Source organism: Capra hircus, chromosome 3 (genome assembly GCF_001704415.2).
Source record: "Capra hircus breed San Clemente chromosome 3, ASM170441v1, whole genome shotgun sequence".
NCBI lineage: Eukaryota > Metazoa > Chordata > Mammalia > Artiodactyla > Bovidae > Capra > Capra hircus.
In genome coordinates this window covers 15,842,354-15,859,162 of record NC_030810.1, presented here as the reverse complement: position 1 = coordinate 15,859,162, position 16,809 = coordinate 15,842,354, and the positions used below count along the sequence as shown (strand labels likewise).

The window sequence follows — 16,809 nt, the reverse complement described above, 5'->3', positions numbered from 1 at the left end:
CAGGGACAGAAGCTGCGTTTCTTGTGTCTCCTGCATTGGCAGGGGGATTCTTTATCACTGAGCCACCTGGGAAGCCCAATGAACCTTGAAGATAGGGCTAAAAAGAGTGGAATTTGTCCTGCAGGAATGATGCTTCCAGGATCTGGCAGTTGTGGAAGGCAAATAGAGAGTAGAGAGTCAAGAATTAGGTTACATCTCTGATAGTCCAGGGAACCGCACCTTGACTAGGGAAAAGGCAGTGTGCTTTGAAAACTGACTGGATGTGGAGGACAGGGAGGAATTTTTAGAGGTACTACCAGAAAATCCCTGGTGGTCCAGTGGTTAAGACTCAGCACTTCCACTGCTGTGGCCCAGGTACAAGCCCCAACTGGAGAACTAAGATCCCACAAGCTGCACAGCATGGCTGGAAAAGGGAAGAAGAAAAAAAAAAGACTTAAAAAGAAGCACTACTATGGTTTTAAGATTGGGTGACTGGGCGTATGGTGGTGGCATTGTCTGAAATGGGGAGCACAAACAGAAAGAGAAGGTTTAGGATGGAAAGTCATGATTCTGGTCTTTAACCCACAGAGTTTGAGGACTCCTATGGAATTATCTAATGGAACTGGAGCTAAGAATAAATTGATCTGTGAACAGAACTGATAATACAAACTAAATGCTTTGGGTTAATCCTTTTAGCAACTCAGTGTGATAGGTACTGTATGTGACTGTCCCCATCTTATAGTGGAAGAAAGTGAAACCAAATAGGTTAACGCTAAGGCCACAGTTCATCAACTACCCCACTTTACTGTCTGTGCAGTTGACCTTTCTAGTGCCTCATCTCAGGACAGTCCCTCAGACCCTTGCTTAGAGGCTATCTGATGCAACTCCAGTAAGCTTAGACTGTGCACCTTCTTGGCTTCAGCAAATTAGAAGCAGGTATAAAAGGCATAGGCATAATCACAGCAGAAGTGGCAACTGAAAGCCAGAAACTTTAAGAACCCCCCATGGGAACCCCCAAAGCACAGCCTTCTGGGGCCATTCAATAAGGTGAAATAGAGTCCTTAACTCTATAGTCCAAGAGGACTCCTTAATAATAAAGCCTGATTGCTACCAGTGCATGTTTATAATAAATCAAGAAAATACTAAGTTTACTTCTGTTTCTTAAATAAGGATGGCTAGGACACGATTGAAGCGACTTAGCAGCAGCAGGAAGTTTATAATATACCTTTAGAAGATTCTCACCAATACAGTATACTAACACATATATATGGAATTTAGGAAGATGGCAATGACGACCCTGTATGCAAGACAGGAAAAAGGACACAGATGTGTATAACAGACTTTTGGACTCAGAGGGAGAGGGAGAGGGTGGGATGATTTGGGAGAATGGCATTCTAACATGTATACTATCATGTAAGAATTGAATTGCCAGTCTATGTCTGACGCAGGGTGCAGCATGCTTGGGGCTGGTGCATGGGGATGACCCAGAGAGATCTTGTGGGGAGGGAGGTGGGAGGGGGGTTCATGTTTGGGAACGCATGTAAGAATTAAAGATTTTAAAATTAAAAAATAAAAAAAATAAATAAACAAATTAAAAAAAAAGAAGATTCTCACCGGATATGGACACTTTTTTTTTTTTAATGTTAAGGAACAGAGTCTCAAAACTTTGGGGAACTTCACTTCAAAAATAGCTTTCCTGACAGCAGAGGTTTTGATACAATTGTTTTTCCCCTCACCTGTGAGCCCTCAAAGTATGTGAAGGATACCCTGCTGTGTAGCTCTGCGGAACCCTCTGCCAGGATTCTCAGGCTCACTCACAAGACCATCGGTAACCTCCTTTTTTCCTCTCATCTGCCTACCTCACTTGACTGCTTAGAAAGTGGGCAATAGAAGCAGAAACAGCGTGCTGAGGTCAGAAAGGGCCCTAATGTCCATCGCAAATGTGAGCAGAAGCCTCCCTACACAGCACTCAGTGGAAATGAAGCAATAAAACACTCCCTCTGGTGCTTGTCAGGGCGTGAGGGGTACCAGATGAAGTATACAAAGACCAGTCTCATCTGGGTCCTAGCTCTGTTGCTTACCCGCCCCGCACTTCTCTGTTTCTGCCCTTCTGTCTAGCATGCCTACGCTTCGTGGGCTCACCCCTCCAGGCTGGGCTTGGATCTTGAAAGTTCTTTCTGAAATGAAAATCTGATTTAGTCACTCTCCTACTTACAACTTCAATAGCCTCTTACTGGCTATTGCAGGTATTCATAAGCCTTTTGGGCTCAGGACCCCTTTCCACTCGAAAAATTATGGAGGAACTTGAAGAGATTTTTCATGTGCTGTTTGTTACTTCTAACAACTCTTACCATGTTAGGAATTAAAACAGAAATTTCTAAAATTTTATTAATTCACTTAAAATTACAATAAACCCATTACATGTTAACATAATCACATTTTAATTTAAAAATTTCTGTAATTTCTAAAACAAAATATTGATGAGAAAAGTGGTGTCTTACATTTGTACAAGTTTTTTTTAACACCTGGCTTAAAGAAGACAGCTGGATTCTCAAATCTGTTTCTGCATTTAATGTGTTGAAAATATCATCTGTCCTGTAGTCTATGGAAAACTTCACCATACACTCATTAGAGAATCACAGTGAAAAAAGCAAATCACATTTAGCATTATTATGAAAATAATTTTGAGCTCACTGACCTCTGAAAGATATCAGGGACACCAAGGAGTACCAGAACTACATACTATGAAAACCACTGGCCTATAAAATAAATTACATACAAGGACATTAATTGTCATTCTAGGTACACAAAAACCTCCTTCAGCACCATATCCACAGTCTCCCATATTCCCGTGCCACCAGTTACACCAACCAGCCATCCGCTATCATGTGTCTTTAAGCCCTTGCACACATCCATCCCTCTGCCTGAAATAAGCTTCTTTCTTGCAGGCTCTTTGAAGAACCAGCTTGAAAGGGTTTGACTCTCAAAGTGCCTCCTCTGACCCATCCTGACAGCTGATGACTCCCTGCTGGCAGAACACAGGCTTTGAAGTCAGGTTGGAGGTGAATCTCCACTCAGTCATTTACTGGCTGGGTGACCTCGGACAAGTAGCTTCACCTTCCAGAGCTTCAGTTTCCTCTCTGCTAAAACAGGGATGGTCCAAGTGGACAGGCCATTTAACCAGAGGAGTGCAGCAAAAACTGTTTACTGACAGAATGAGCCTGCAAACAGGTACATGGATAGGGCTCAATGCATTAAGTACTTGTTGAATGGATCAACCAGTTAAAGGACGGTGGCATCTTCTATTTACTGAGCATTTACTTACTGGGTGCCCAGCACTTTTTCTCCTGGGCTTCACAAGCATTAACTTATTTTATCTTCACACCAACCGTCTGGATTGAACGATATTCCTTTAGAGGTGAGGGTCCTGCGGTAAAGATTCGAGGTAACTCGCTTAACGTCACCCACCACCTGGTCCCCGAACCCTCTCCACGCCTCAGTTTGCCCTCCCTTGAGAGGGGGCGCGCAGGGCCAGTGGGGGTGTGGATCTGGGCCGCGGGGTACAAGGCGGGAGGAGGCAGACAGCGGGCGCTGGCTAGGCCGGGCCGCTTGGGGGCGCCCTACCCGTACTCACCACCCCCCGACACACACCCCCTGCCTCCTCCGGCCCCCGGCTCCGCGCCGGCCCAACCGCCCAGGCGCGCGCCACCCCACGGCGGGAGGCCCGGGGGGCGGGGCCAGGGAGCCCCCGCCCCGCCCCCGCCTCAGCCGCCGCCGCCGCCGCTGCCGCCGCCTCGGTCGAGCCCCCCGCCGCCCGCCAGCCCGCCGGCCGACCGGCCGCCGCCGCTGCTCTCCGGAGCCGCCCCCGCCCGCCCCCTCCGCGCGTCCTCTCTCGCTCGCTGCGCAGCGGAAACATGGCGGCGGGCAGGGAGTGAGCCGCCCCGCGCCGTCGCTGCGCCCGCAGGTAAGCGCCTCGGTGGCCGCCTCCGCTCGCCAGGAAAGCCCGCGCCCTGAGGGGCCTGGGCCGCCAGGGGCCGCCCCGGGCGAGAAGGAGGCGCCGGGACCGGCCGGGCCGCTGCCCCCGCCCCTCGGGCCCTACTGTCCGTCTGTGTGTCCTGGCCGGTCAGCCTGTCAGGGGTCCGAGCGCTGCTGTCGCCCGCCTACTCAGCGGTCCTGGAACCCCCGCGGCGTTCTGCATCCGCGGCCGGTCCGGCGGGGCCCGGTGTCCGGCCCGCGGCCCTCTCTCAGTAGGGGCACCCCGGGGCTCCGCGAGGGGAAAACTCAAGGACACGGGGACTCTGGAGGGTCAGCATCGCGTGCGTCCGAGCGGGGGTCGTTCTGTCCAAGCTAGCGGGGCTGCGTCGGCCGGAGAGTGTTGGCTTTGGGCCGAGGGCCAGGAGTCGGAGGAGCTGTCAGTCTGCTCCGACAGGAGAGCTGAGAGATGCCTGTGGATCCTCGCCGGCCGGATCCGGTTCGGGGCGGGCGAGGACCGAGGTCGGCGGGCTTCCTGGCCCAGCTGAGGGTCGGAGGTGCGAAGGGCGGGGAGCTGTCAGCCACGTCCTCCGGGCTGGCTCCGGCTGCGGGAGCTGCGCCGGGACAACTCACGTGTGCCGCCGGAAACGGGCGGGGAGAGCCTGTTTCTAACCTCCGACGGGGGCGGGGGACTGTGGGCACTGAGGTGAGCCAGGGACCAGGAGGGCTTGGACACGTGGGCACGGCTGTGGGCCAGCCCCAGAGGAATGAAAAGGGGTTTCCAGGAGATAGGTGAACCCCAGAACGTCTCCAGATTGGAAAGGAATTTAAAAGTCATCTAGGATCCATTTCTCTCGCCCCATACCAAAGTAGCTTCGAAAATCCCAAATTCTACCCTCATAATTTGACCAGTCTATTTGAAGATCTTCTCCAGTGACGGGAAACTAATTCTTCTCTAGGAAACCTATTCCTTCCTGGAAAGCTTTGGTGTTTCGAAATTTTTGTTTGTTCGTTTTGGTTGAAAGAAACAGATGCCTCCAGTTCTTCCTACTTCTGTTCCCTTATGGACACCCATTAAGATAGCTGAAGATCATGTCCCCGGAGCCTTGTCTTCACTAACTGATTCCACTTCCCTTCAGTTGTTTGTCATAGGCTGGGGTTCTCTCATTCCTTCTCAGAATAAACTCTAGTTTGCCCTTTAAAGGAGAGCTTCTTAGTGTAAGCCAGGAGACAAAACCTATTAAATTTCTGCAAGAAACTCTTTTTGGCTCCAAGGAGTGTCCTGCTTAAATATAAGGTACTCTATTCCTTTACTCATTTCTGTGCTGCGTTTTGAACTTTAAGAAAAAAAAAAGACATCTAGTACTGTTTGTTTAAACCAACTAAAAGTTCTTATTTTGTGGAAAATTTTGGCTTTGCCCTCATTTTTTTAAAATGTCTATAAACACTTTATCAAATGAGCCTGTGTATATTGAAGTGTTGCAGTGCACCATGCAAATAGAAGAGCTTATTATTTTTTATACTGGAAAAGCATTGAGATCTCATTTGATGCCAGACTGCAATTTAATATTTAGTTGGAGAGGGAAATGCTTTATTATATTGAACTCTTTGCTCTCTTTATAACTACCGACATGAGGCCCAAAATTACTATGAAAAAGGACATTTTTTGGTTGTTGTTGCTCACATACCAACCAGCATTTTTTTTTCCCACTTTTTCATCAGTTAACCTTGGTTTATGGGATTATGTTTTTAAATAGGGTCTTTACCAACATCCTGAACCCCTGCCTAAGAAACCCTGCAGGTTAGTAATTTTTTAAACTTAGGAGAGATGTGATGGCCTTATAGATAAAATGTCAAGCTCTTGTATCTGGGACCCTGTTTATATTTTAAACAAAATAACATAAACAAGCACATACCAGCAGTCAGAATTGGTTCTTTATCTTTCTTCTTATGTCTTCATTTTTTCAATTGGTCAATGGTTTTGAAGTTTGCAGCACACGTCAAGTTTTGATTTCTGGTATGTTTGTGCAAATACTGTTTCCCTTTTATGTAAGTTGGATAAGACTTTGTATAGCACCGTTCTGTACAGAACTGTACAGACTCAGGAAAAGCTCTGATTCCTTCCCTTCAAAGGACTTGGAGTTAATAGTGGGAAATACTAAAAAACTATGAGAAAGAACTGGTGTGACTCTCCTACTGAAAATGTAAAGGCAATATCTTCTAAATTTTATACTTAATGTATCTACTGTATGTCAGGCACTATGCTATGTACTATGTTAACTGGGTAGACAGAGATAAGTAAGATACATTTCCAATCCTTGTGGAAATGGTAAATTAGATGCTAAAATAGGTCATCTCAGAATAAAAAGTGAGAGCTTTGCCGCTTGATACTTGCACCAAGGGGAGGGCACTCAGACTAGCTCAGGACTTGAGGGGAGGCTTGAGGAAGAGATGACACCTAGCCCAAGTCCTAAATGGTAAGTAGAAGTAAGTCACACAAAGATGAGTAAAAAAAAAAAAAAAAAAAAAAAAAAAGTGCTTCAAATAGAAAGAATAGCTTGAGGAAAGACATCAGTGTGAGGAAAGACATCAGTGTGAGAAAAGGAATAGCTTGCCTGCTGCTGCTGCCGCCAAGTCGCTTCAGTCGTGTCTGACTCTGTGCGACCCCATAGACGGCAGCCCACCAGGCTCTGCCGTCCCTGGGATTCTCCAGGCAAGAACACTGGAGTGGGATGCCATTGCCTTCTCCGATAGCTTGCCTAGGGAACCACAAGCAGTTTGGTACTGCTAAGAAATAACAATGGCGATATAAGTGGTAAGTTGTGAGACTGGAAATACAATCAGAGTCCATGTCATGGTGAACCTTGGATGCATAAGTATCTTGAAATGAATTCAGTGGGTGATTTTTTTTAATCACTGAAAGGTTTTTATAGATATGCTTGAATAGTTTTAAAATGTGATTATAGGGATGAAGAGAGAGGGATGAAGTTGAGAGAATCTGTGAGGCTTTATGATTAGTTGGGTGTGTAGATCAGAGGGTGAGTAGTCCAGTGTGATGTTCAGGTTTTTCACTTGGGTGACTGGGGAGATGATGGTGACATTAACTGAGACAGGAAATATTGGATAATGATTTCAGTTTGGGACCCAGAGGTTTTGTGATTTTTTTAAGTGAGATCAGTGAGCAAATGTGGTAGAAGTAAAATAGGAAAAAAAAAAAGAGGTTGTGGTCAGAAAGTGGAATATTAGAGTTAAATTGTCTGATGTGAAGAAGCTCTTCTCACCAACAGCTAGGTCTGTGTGTGGATTGCTGAAGTACAGCAAAGGTGAAGGCTGGTGAAGCTAAGTGTGGCAGGGAGCTGGGAGGCTGTTGTATGGAACGAGTCTTCTGCATCAGTAGTGAAGTGATTTAGGATGCAGAGAAGAGAGATTGTGACCCAGGTGCAGTGAATATAAGGGATTAATCCGGAGGGTGGTAGAAGACAGATGAGGAGGAGGGATAAGGGTTGATATAACCAGATGGTGGAAACCTCAGAGGAGAAGGAATTTATAAATGCAGGAATGGGAAAGTAATGGCTTTTTACTTTTCCTTCCTGGAAGCAGGATTCTAATCCGTTCATCTTTATTCTGATCTCATATTAGTCGTGTTGGGTCTGAAAAATCTGTTCTTAATCTTGAAAAGCAGGAGAACAGATAACCTATATCAAATCCTTTCTGCTAATACTTAATGACAAAAAGTCCATAGATGTTTTTCTGTGGATAGATAGGAAGCAATCAGTAGTGAGGATATATATACCCATGGTTTCTGGAAAGAGTATAGTTAAGAACCTAGGCTTTGGTTTAGAAAGACCAAGATTCAAATCTGAGCTGTGTCGCTTACTGGCCTTAAGACTGTAAGCAAACTGTTTAACCTCTGTGACTTTCAGTATCGTTATGTGTAAAAAATAGATTTCTGCTTTGTGGGGTGTCACAAAGATTACCTGAAATAATGTGTGTGTGTATATATACTGTAATGTGTATACACACACACTAGAAAAGCAATTGGCACTTCAGAGATGCAAAGTAAATGGTAGTTCTCTTCCAACTACCTTTAAGGGACTTAAGCTCTGCTGGCAGAAATGAAATTTTTTCATGCTTGACTAAATTAAAAGGCAGTAAATACTTTGAGGGAGGTAAAGCAAAGCGATACAGAAGTTCAAAAGGTAGAGCCATCATTTCTTAACAGTTGGGACAAGGTTAGGCTTTACACTCAAGGTGAATTTTATTTAGGCCTTGGAGAACACATTGAAATAGATTAAATAATTTAGGTGGAACTACAAAATGGGGAAATTATATCATATGATTTTAAAACTTAATAATTGCCAGAGGTGAAGTATTATATTTGTGTAAGTCAGTAGTGAGAGATGTGGCTAGAGAGGTGGGCTGGGGCCACCTGAAGCTTGGACTTGAGCCTGAACATACTAGGGAGCCACAGATTGTCGATCCTTCCTCTCTGCCTCAGTCTCCTAACTGTAAAATCTGTAGGCGTTAATTTAGAAACTTTGAATTTGTGTTTGAAATAAGCCAAGTAAGAAATTCACATTTGAAAATAAGTTGAAAAAGATAGCTCCTAGGATTTATTTTTAGTTGTTGCTTAATCTTTGCAATAACCTTGTTTGGTAGACAGGCTTAGTGGAGTTAAACACATACACGATCTCACTGGTGGAAAGTAACTAAAAAGAAGAAGAAAGTGACTAAAGATGTTCTAATTTCAAATTCTTTTTTATATTTCCATACTTATTTAGATTTGAAAAAGAAGCCTGGGTCCTCAGTGTCACTAAATAATACAGCCCAGGGCTGGTCACTTTGCTTCTGTGATCCTCAGTTCCCTCATTTTATAAATAAATAAATGAGGGAAAGTGTAGGTGTAAGGCTTAACTAAAGTAGTGTGTGTATTGCACTTTACATAATGTGGAAAATATATAATAGATACTCAAATGTTACCCACATCTGTAAATGAGGGATTTTAACCAAACCATTGCCAAGGGCTTAGTGCTAACTCCCTAGCCATCAGAGAACTGCTGGAACTAATTATTTTGATAACCTTTGGCCATATGAACCGAGCAAGTCTTATTCTCTGTTATCTTTGTCCTAGTTCCTCCAATCATGTATTTTTCTTCTGTACTGTTATTCTGGTGTTGACTTGGCTTCCTTTTGCTCTCTCCCAATCCTGTTTGTTGCTCCCTTTCAAACCTTTCCACTTGTTCTCTGAAACTCCTATTTCCTAAACTGTCAACCGTTTTATGGGATGTTTTATGTGTGTTCTGGCCTTAAATGGGAGCCAGTAGAGTAAGAGTACTTGCTCACTCTCCTACACTGCTCTTTGCAAAAGGAAAGAGATAAGGCTGACTGTAATCTTTTGTGCAACCACTATTCCACACATTCCGTGAATCAAGGTAAATTGGAAGTGGTGAAACAGGAGATGGCAGGAGTGAACATCAAATCATTTTAGGAATCAGTGAACTAAAATGAACTGGAATAGGCAATTCAATTCAGATGACCATTATATCTACTACTGTGGGCAAGAATACCTTAGAAGAAATAGAGTAACCCTCATAGTCAACAAAAGAGTCCAAAATGCAGTACTTGTTTGTAATCTCAAAAATGACAGAATGATCTCTGTTCATTTCCAAGGCAAACCATTCATTATCACAGTAACCCAAGTCTATGCCCCAACCACTAATGCTGAAGAAGCTGAAGTTGAATGGTTCTATGATGACCTACAAGATTTTCTAGAACTAACATCAAAAAAAGATGTCCTTTTCATCATAGGGGACTGGAATGCAAAAGTAGGAAGTCATGAGATACCTGAAGTAATAAGAAAGTTTGGCCTTGGAGTGCAAAATAAAGCAGGCCAAAGGCTAACAGAGTTTTGCCAAGAGAATGCACTGGTCATAGCAAACACCCTCTTCCAGCAACACAAGAGAAGACCCTACACATGGACATCACCAGATGGTCAACACCGAAATTTTAGAGGCTCCTGCTGTGACTTTGCCTGTGTGTACTGGACTGTAACTTCCCCCAATTTTAAAGGAAAACTGGAGAAGGAAATGGCAACCCACTCCAGTGTTCTTGCCTGGAGAATCCCAGGGACGGGCGAGCCTGGTGGGCTGCCGTCTATGGGGTCACACAGAGTTGGACACGACTGAAGTGACTTAGTAGTAGTAGTATTCTTTGCAGCCAAAGATGGAGAAACTCTATACAGTCAGCAAGCACAAGACCGGGAGCTGACTGGCTCAGATCATGAATTCCTTATTGCCAAATTCAGACTTAAATTGAAGAAAGTAGAGAAAACCACTAGACCACTTAGGTATGACCTAAATCAAATCCCTTATGACTATACAGTGGAAGTGATAAATAGATTGAAGGGATTAGATCTGATAGAGTGCCTGAAGAACTACAGACAGAGGTTAGTGACATTGTACAGGAGGCAGTGATCAAGACTGTCCCTAAGAAAAAGAAATGCAAAAAGGCAAAATGGATGTCTGAGGAGGTCTTACAAATAGCTGAGAAAAGAGAAGTGAAAAGCAAAGGAGAAAAGGAAAGGTATACCCATTTAAATGCAGAGTTCCAAAGAATAGAAAAGAGAGATAAGAAAGCCTTCCTCAGAGATAAGTGCAAAGAAATAGAAGAAAACAATAGAATGGGAAAGACTAGAGAGTTCTTCAAGAAAATGAGAGATACCAAGGGAACATTTCATGCAAAAATGGGCACAATGGACAGAAATGGTATGGACCTAGCAGAAGCAGAAGATATTAAGAAAAGGTGGCAAGAATACACAGAAGAACTATACAAAAAATATCTTCATGACCCAGATAATCATGATGGTGTGATCACTCACCTAGAGCCAGACATCCTGGAATGTGAAGTCAAGTGGGCCTTAGGAAGCATCACTACGAACAAAGCTAGTGGAGGTGATGGAATTCCACCTGAGCTATTTCAAGTCCTAAAAGATGATGCTGTGAAAGTGCTGCACTCAATATGCCAGCAAATTTGAAAAACTCAGCAGTGGCCACAGGACTGGAAGAGGCCAGTTTTCATTCCATTCCCATAGAATGCTCAAAGTACCGCACAGTTGCACTCATCTCACACGCTAGTAAAGTAATGTTCAATTTCTCTAAGTGAGGCTTCAACAGTACATGAACCGTGAACTTCCAGATATTCAAGCTGGTTTTAGAAAAGGTAGAGGAATCAGAGATCAAATTGCCAGCATCCGCTGGATCATGGAAAAAGCAAGAGAGTTCCAGAAAAACATCTATTTCTGCTTTATTGACTATGCCAAAGCCTTTGACTGTGTGGATCACAATAAACTGTGGAAAATTCTGAAGGACATTGGAATACCAGACCACCTGATCTGCCTCTTGAGAAATCTGTATGCAGGTCAGGAAGCAACAGTTAGAACTGGACATGGAATAACACACTGGTTCCAAACAGGAAAAGGAGTACTTCAAGGCTGTATATTGTCACCCTGCTTATGTAACTTCTATGCAGAGTACATCATGAGAAACACTGGGCTGGAGGAAGCACAAGCTGGAATCAAGATTACTGGGAGAAATATTAATAACCTCAGATATGCAGATGACATGACCCTTTTGTCAGGAAGCGAAGAACTAAAGAGCCTCTTGGTGAAGGTGAAAGAGGAGAGTGAAAAAGTTGGCTTAAAGCTCAACATTCAGAAAACAAAAATCATGGCATCTGGTCCCATTGTTTCATGGCAAATAGATGGGGAAACAGTGGCAGACTTTAGTTTTTTGGCCTCCAATTACTGTAGATGGTTACTGCAGCCATGAAATTAAAAGACACTTACTCCTTGGAAGGAAAGTTATGACCAACCTAGACAGCATATGAAAAGCAGAGACATTACTTTGCCAACAAAGGTCTGTCTAGTCAAGGCTATAGTGTTCCCATAATCATGTATGAATGTGAGAGTTGGACTGTAACGAAAGCTGAGCACCGAAGAGTTGATGCTTTTGAACTGTGGTGTTGACTCTTGAGAGTCCCTTGGACTGCAAGGAGATCCAACCAGTCCATCCTAAAGGAAATCAGTCCTGAGTGTTCATTGGAAGGAATGATACTGAAGCTGAAACTCCCAATACTTTGGCCACCTGATACGAAGAGCTGACTTATTTGAAAAGACCCTAATGCTGGGAAAGATAGAAGGCAGGAGGAGAAGGGGACAACAGAGGATGAGATGGTTGAATGGCATCACCACTCAATGGACGTGAATTTGAGTAAACTCCAGGAGTTGGTGATGGACAGGGAGGCCTCGTGTGCTGTGGTTCATGGGGTCACAAAGAGTCGTAAACAACTGAGCGACTGAACTGAACTTGTTAAAATCTTGTTCTCTCTGGCACAACGGCTATATCACTCTCATTGTCTTATACGTACATCTTCTCTGTTGTTAAAGACCTCACACACACAGTCTTCCTTTCTACCTCAATTTTTGGCCTTATCCTGAGTGACTTTGGTATTCATATGGATGTCTATTTCTTCAACACATTGGCCTCTTCAACTGAGGTGAGCATCTTTTGAAGTAATCAGCTCCCGTAGTCACACCATGGGCTTTGTTCTCACCTGAAGATGGCCCACCTCTGAAATTATAAATGAAGACATACATATTTGTTCAAAATTTCGCCAACTACCTGACCTTTGACTGTCCCTACTCTATCTTTCCTTTGACCTCAGCATGACCTGTTTTTACTTCCTTCCCTATCCAGCTTTCTTAGCCTCTAGCTTATTTCATTCACTCTTTTATCATTATCTTTTATTCCCTTGCTCTGTTGTCCTTCTGTCCCTGTCTGGGCAAAATCCCAAACTAATCTCTCTCTTTTTGCCTATACTAGCTCTACTGAGCCTTGCTTGGAAAAAAAAATATACACTTTTACAGATCCTCACTGTCAGGGAGATGGGAAGATGAAGAAGGATAGATAATTACAATTGCATATTATTGAAGGATGTCACACATTTTTTCTGCTTAATTTGAAGCATATAAAACCCTATTAGATAGGATGACAGGTCATTATAAACTCTATTTACTGATAAGAAACCGAGGTGTAGGTGAATTAAATGCTGTGCCCAGTGTCAAATAGCTGGTAAATGTCAGAATAGCAACTCAAAACCAGGCCTTCTTTCTACAGATTCTGTATTTTGTCCAGAATGGTTCAGTCTCCTATGACTTACTTTGGAAGACTCTATGCTTTCTGAACCTCCTGGTGGTTCTGCTACAAGTCATCATATATTAATTTCCTTAAATTTTAAAGCATTTAAGGCTGATGCATTATTTTCCCTCTCTGTATTTATTATAGTTGTTGCCATTGTTAGCTTTTAAAATTAAAGCATGTACATAATTGTATATTCATTTTAATCAGTATATCTGTTGCTCATTGATGTATTATAGGCACATTTCTAAGTGGTTTCTTATTTATTATAATTGCTTTACATTTGCTTTTGTAGACTTTCCTCTGGGGTGTTCAAACATGATGAAAATAAGGCTGTTTTAGTCATTATATTCTGTGAAGTATAATAGAAAACATGAAAGCCAGCATACTTGTTCTTAGAGATATTTAGGAAAAGAGCAGACAACTATTTGTGTTAGGTGATTTAAAGGTTTGGACTTCCAATCCCAGTTTTTTGGTCCTCTGTCTTATCTCTGGTTATCTCAAAGGACTGCTGAAAAGTCTCCAAGCTAAATTAAATTTATTTCTTTAAGTATAAAAGTTTACAAAGCCTAATAGGCACAGTTCCAAATTAAGAGCTCAAAAGCATTGTCTAATCTCTTTATGTGTGTTTTTTTCAAGTTTTTATTCATTCATTCAACAAATATTTATTAATGTCTTTTAACTGCCAGACTCTGTGCTATGTACACTGACAAAAGGTGGAATTTGCCTAGACTTCTGTTTATTGGGAGTTTTAAAATCACAGATTCAATTTCAGTGCTTGTAATTGGTCTGTTTGTGTTTGATATTTCTTCCTGGTTTGGTCTTAGGAGATTGTATCTTTCCAAGAATTTGTCCATTTCTTCTAGGCTGTCCATTTTATTGACATATAGTTGCCTCTAGTAAGTAGTCTCTTAGGTCCTTTGTATTTCTGTGGTGTCAGTTGTAACTTCTCCTTTTTCATTTCTAATTTTATTGATTTAGGCTCTCCCCCTTTTTTTCGTCATGAATCTGGCTAAAGGTTTATCAGTTTTGCTTATCATTTCAAGCAATAATCATCTACATTCCAACAATTTTTGTCTCAATCCAGCAATTCCACTCCTAGGTAAATACCCTTTAGAAACACTCCTGTGCATATATAAAGAGACTTCCAAAAATATTTATGCAACATTTTTATAGCAGAAAATTCAAACTAATCCAAATGTATAATTAATAAAAGAAAGAAAATATTATAGTGTATTTATCTAATGGAATTCTATACAATAATGGAAATGAATAAACTAGATCTGTACAGTAACTTGGGTGAATCTCACAAATAAAAAAGTTGAGTAAATAAAGCAAATGGCAGAACACATTTATATAAAGCCCAACATTGATGTATTATTTATGGAAGCATACTTACATAATAAATGCTAAAGAAATGCATGGTAATGAAAAAATACAGTATCAAAGTAAGGATAGTGGGTATCTCTGAAGTTCAGGGTTGCGAGAAAAGACTAGTAATACTGCTGGGAAGAGCAACAGGGGACTTATATTGTATTGGTAAATATTTTTTCAGCCAAAGTGTGGATATATGGTTGTCCATTCATTATTATTTATTGCTTTTTATATATCTGAAATATTGTGTTAGGTATGTATTTTTAAGAAATAATATGTAGTTCTTGTCATGAGCTTAATAAAGGAAGGGAAGGATCAACAGCAATATAGAATATTTATGACTAGGATAAATATTCTCTTTATAGAATGAATCATGTAACTGTTCTTACAAGTCTGAAATGGTCTAATACAGGAAACTGCAAGTTACTTAGCATCTTTCAATCTAGTGTAACAAGGACTCTCATTGAAATATATTCAAAGTATATGGGCCACAAGGGCAGGCACAATTGACTACCAAGGCAGAAGGAGGGAGATGGTTTTTGGAAAGGCTTCAGAGAGAAGGAGAATGACATTTAACCTGGATCTTAAAGTTTGAGAAGGAATTCACTAAGTAGGCTGAAGAGAAGAATGCGTTCCAGGTAGACAGAAGTTAAGACACTTTTGCATGGATGGAATCCTCCTGGTGGAGTATGTGGAGGTTAAAGAAGTGTAGCAGAGGAGGAGACTAAGGAGGGGGACCCAAGCAACAGCAAGCTATCTGTATAGTATTTACTATGCATGTTATACACCTGTAAACTCATCTACCTGTAAACCCAGATGGGAAACGGGTACCTAAGAGTTAAGTAACCATGCTGTCTTTGGCAGCACATATACTAAAATTGGAACAATACAGAGAAGATTAGCACAGCCCCTGTGCAAAGATGACACACAAATTCATGAAGTGTTCCTTATTTGTAGAGGGAGGGACCATATGTATACCTATGGCTGATTCATGTTGAGGTTTGACAGAAAACAACAAAATTCTGTAAAGCAGTTATCCTTCAATTAAAAATAAATAAATTAGAAAAAAAAAAAGAGTTAAGTAACCTGTCCAAGGTCATAGGACTCGCGGGAGGTGGAACCAGGATTCGAACTCTTGACAGTTCAAATCCTGTCTGGTCCAGAGTCTATGCTCTTGGCCAGTAAGCTGTACTCTGAATCACTGCATGATAAGCAAAATCAGAAGAAAGGGGTGTTTATAATGCCAGTGGAACAAGAGTAAATTTCAAAAAGAAAGGAATAGTTAGCAGTGTGAAAGACCTTAGGGAGATAAAGTAGAAATACTACAGAGACCGTTGGATTTTAAAAAAAGAAAAAATCACTGTGCTCTAAGATGTAGTGAGGGATACCAAGATAATAGAGATGTGGGTATCTCAGTAGTGATTCAGTCCACCAGTTCTGTGGGCCAGTGATTATAATTCCCACTGTCATGTAAATATTATTAGCTCCATTCCATATGTAAAGTAACTGAGACTCAAAGATATCTGGCCTAAATTATACAATTTATTAGCGATAGAACTCAGTTTCAAACCCAGACCTCCTGTCTTAAGCCATAATGCATCTTTCCATTTTACCATGCATACTCCCCACAAGCAGTGTTATACAGTTCTAAGGTCTCATCAGTCAGTACAGGAGGTGAGGTTTACTTGTAAGAATTAACTTGCTTTTTAGCTGAATATATCCTGTCTCAGGGTTTCCCCAGTGGCTCAGTGGTGAAGAATCTGCCTGCCAATGCAAGAAACGTGGGTTCGATTCCTGGGTCAGTAAGATATGCTGGAGAAGGAAATGGCAACCCACTCCAATTTTCTTGCCTGCGAAATCCCCTGGACAAAGGACCCCAGTGGGCCATAGTCCATGGGGGTTGCAAAGAGTCAGACATGACTTAGTGACTAAACAACAAACAACAAATCCTGTCTCAACCTTATAGGTAAACTAGAAGGATCCTTGAATAGAAGAGTGAATACTTTAGTGAATCAGTCATGCCTTTTTTTTTTAATTTGAGTAAACAGATGAATTATTTCCTTGTTAGGGTAAGTGCCCCTATTTTAATTAGTTGCAAAGTTTCTGTAGCACCTCAACCCTTTGTGTAATCCACTTCCTCCTTCTTAACCAACACATATTTATCAGCTGTGTACTAAGGATACAAAAATGTGAATAAGATTCTTTCCCTCAGTGAGCTTACTATCCAGTTGGTAGTTGGGATAAAAAGTTATTATAATTTTATCTCAGTGGGCTTCCTCCTCCAAACCTA

General features: G+C 42.1%; 1 protein-coding gene across 4 annotated transcripts in view; it reads left to right on the top strand.

The window, feature by feature from the left end:
• SCMH1 (sex comb on midleg homolog 1 (Drosophila)) overlaps positions 3,808-16,809 on the top strand; it is a 217,899-nt gene continuing 204,897 nt past the window's right edge. For 2 of the 4 annotated variants that reach the window (XM_018042586.1, XM_018042579.1), the window contains exon 1: positions 3,808-3,943. The gene's annotated coding sequence lies outside the window, so the exon portion shown is untranslated. The remainder of the gene's footprint in view (positions 3,944-16,809) is intronic. The other 2 variants (XM_018042539.1, XM_018042571.1) reach the window with 1 other exon arrangement.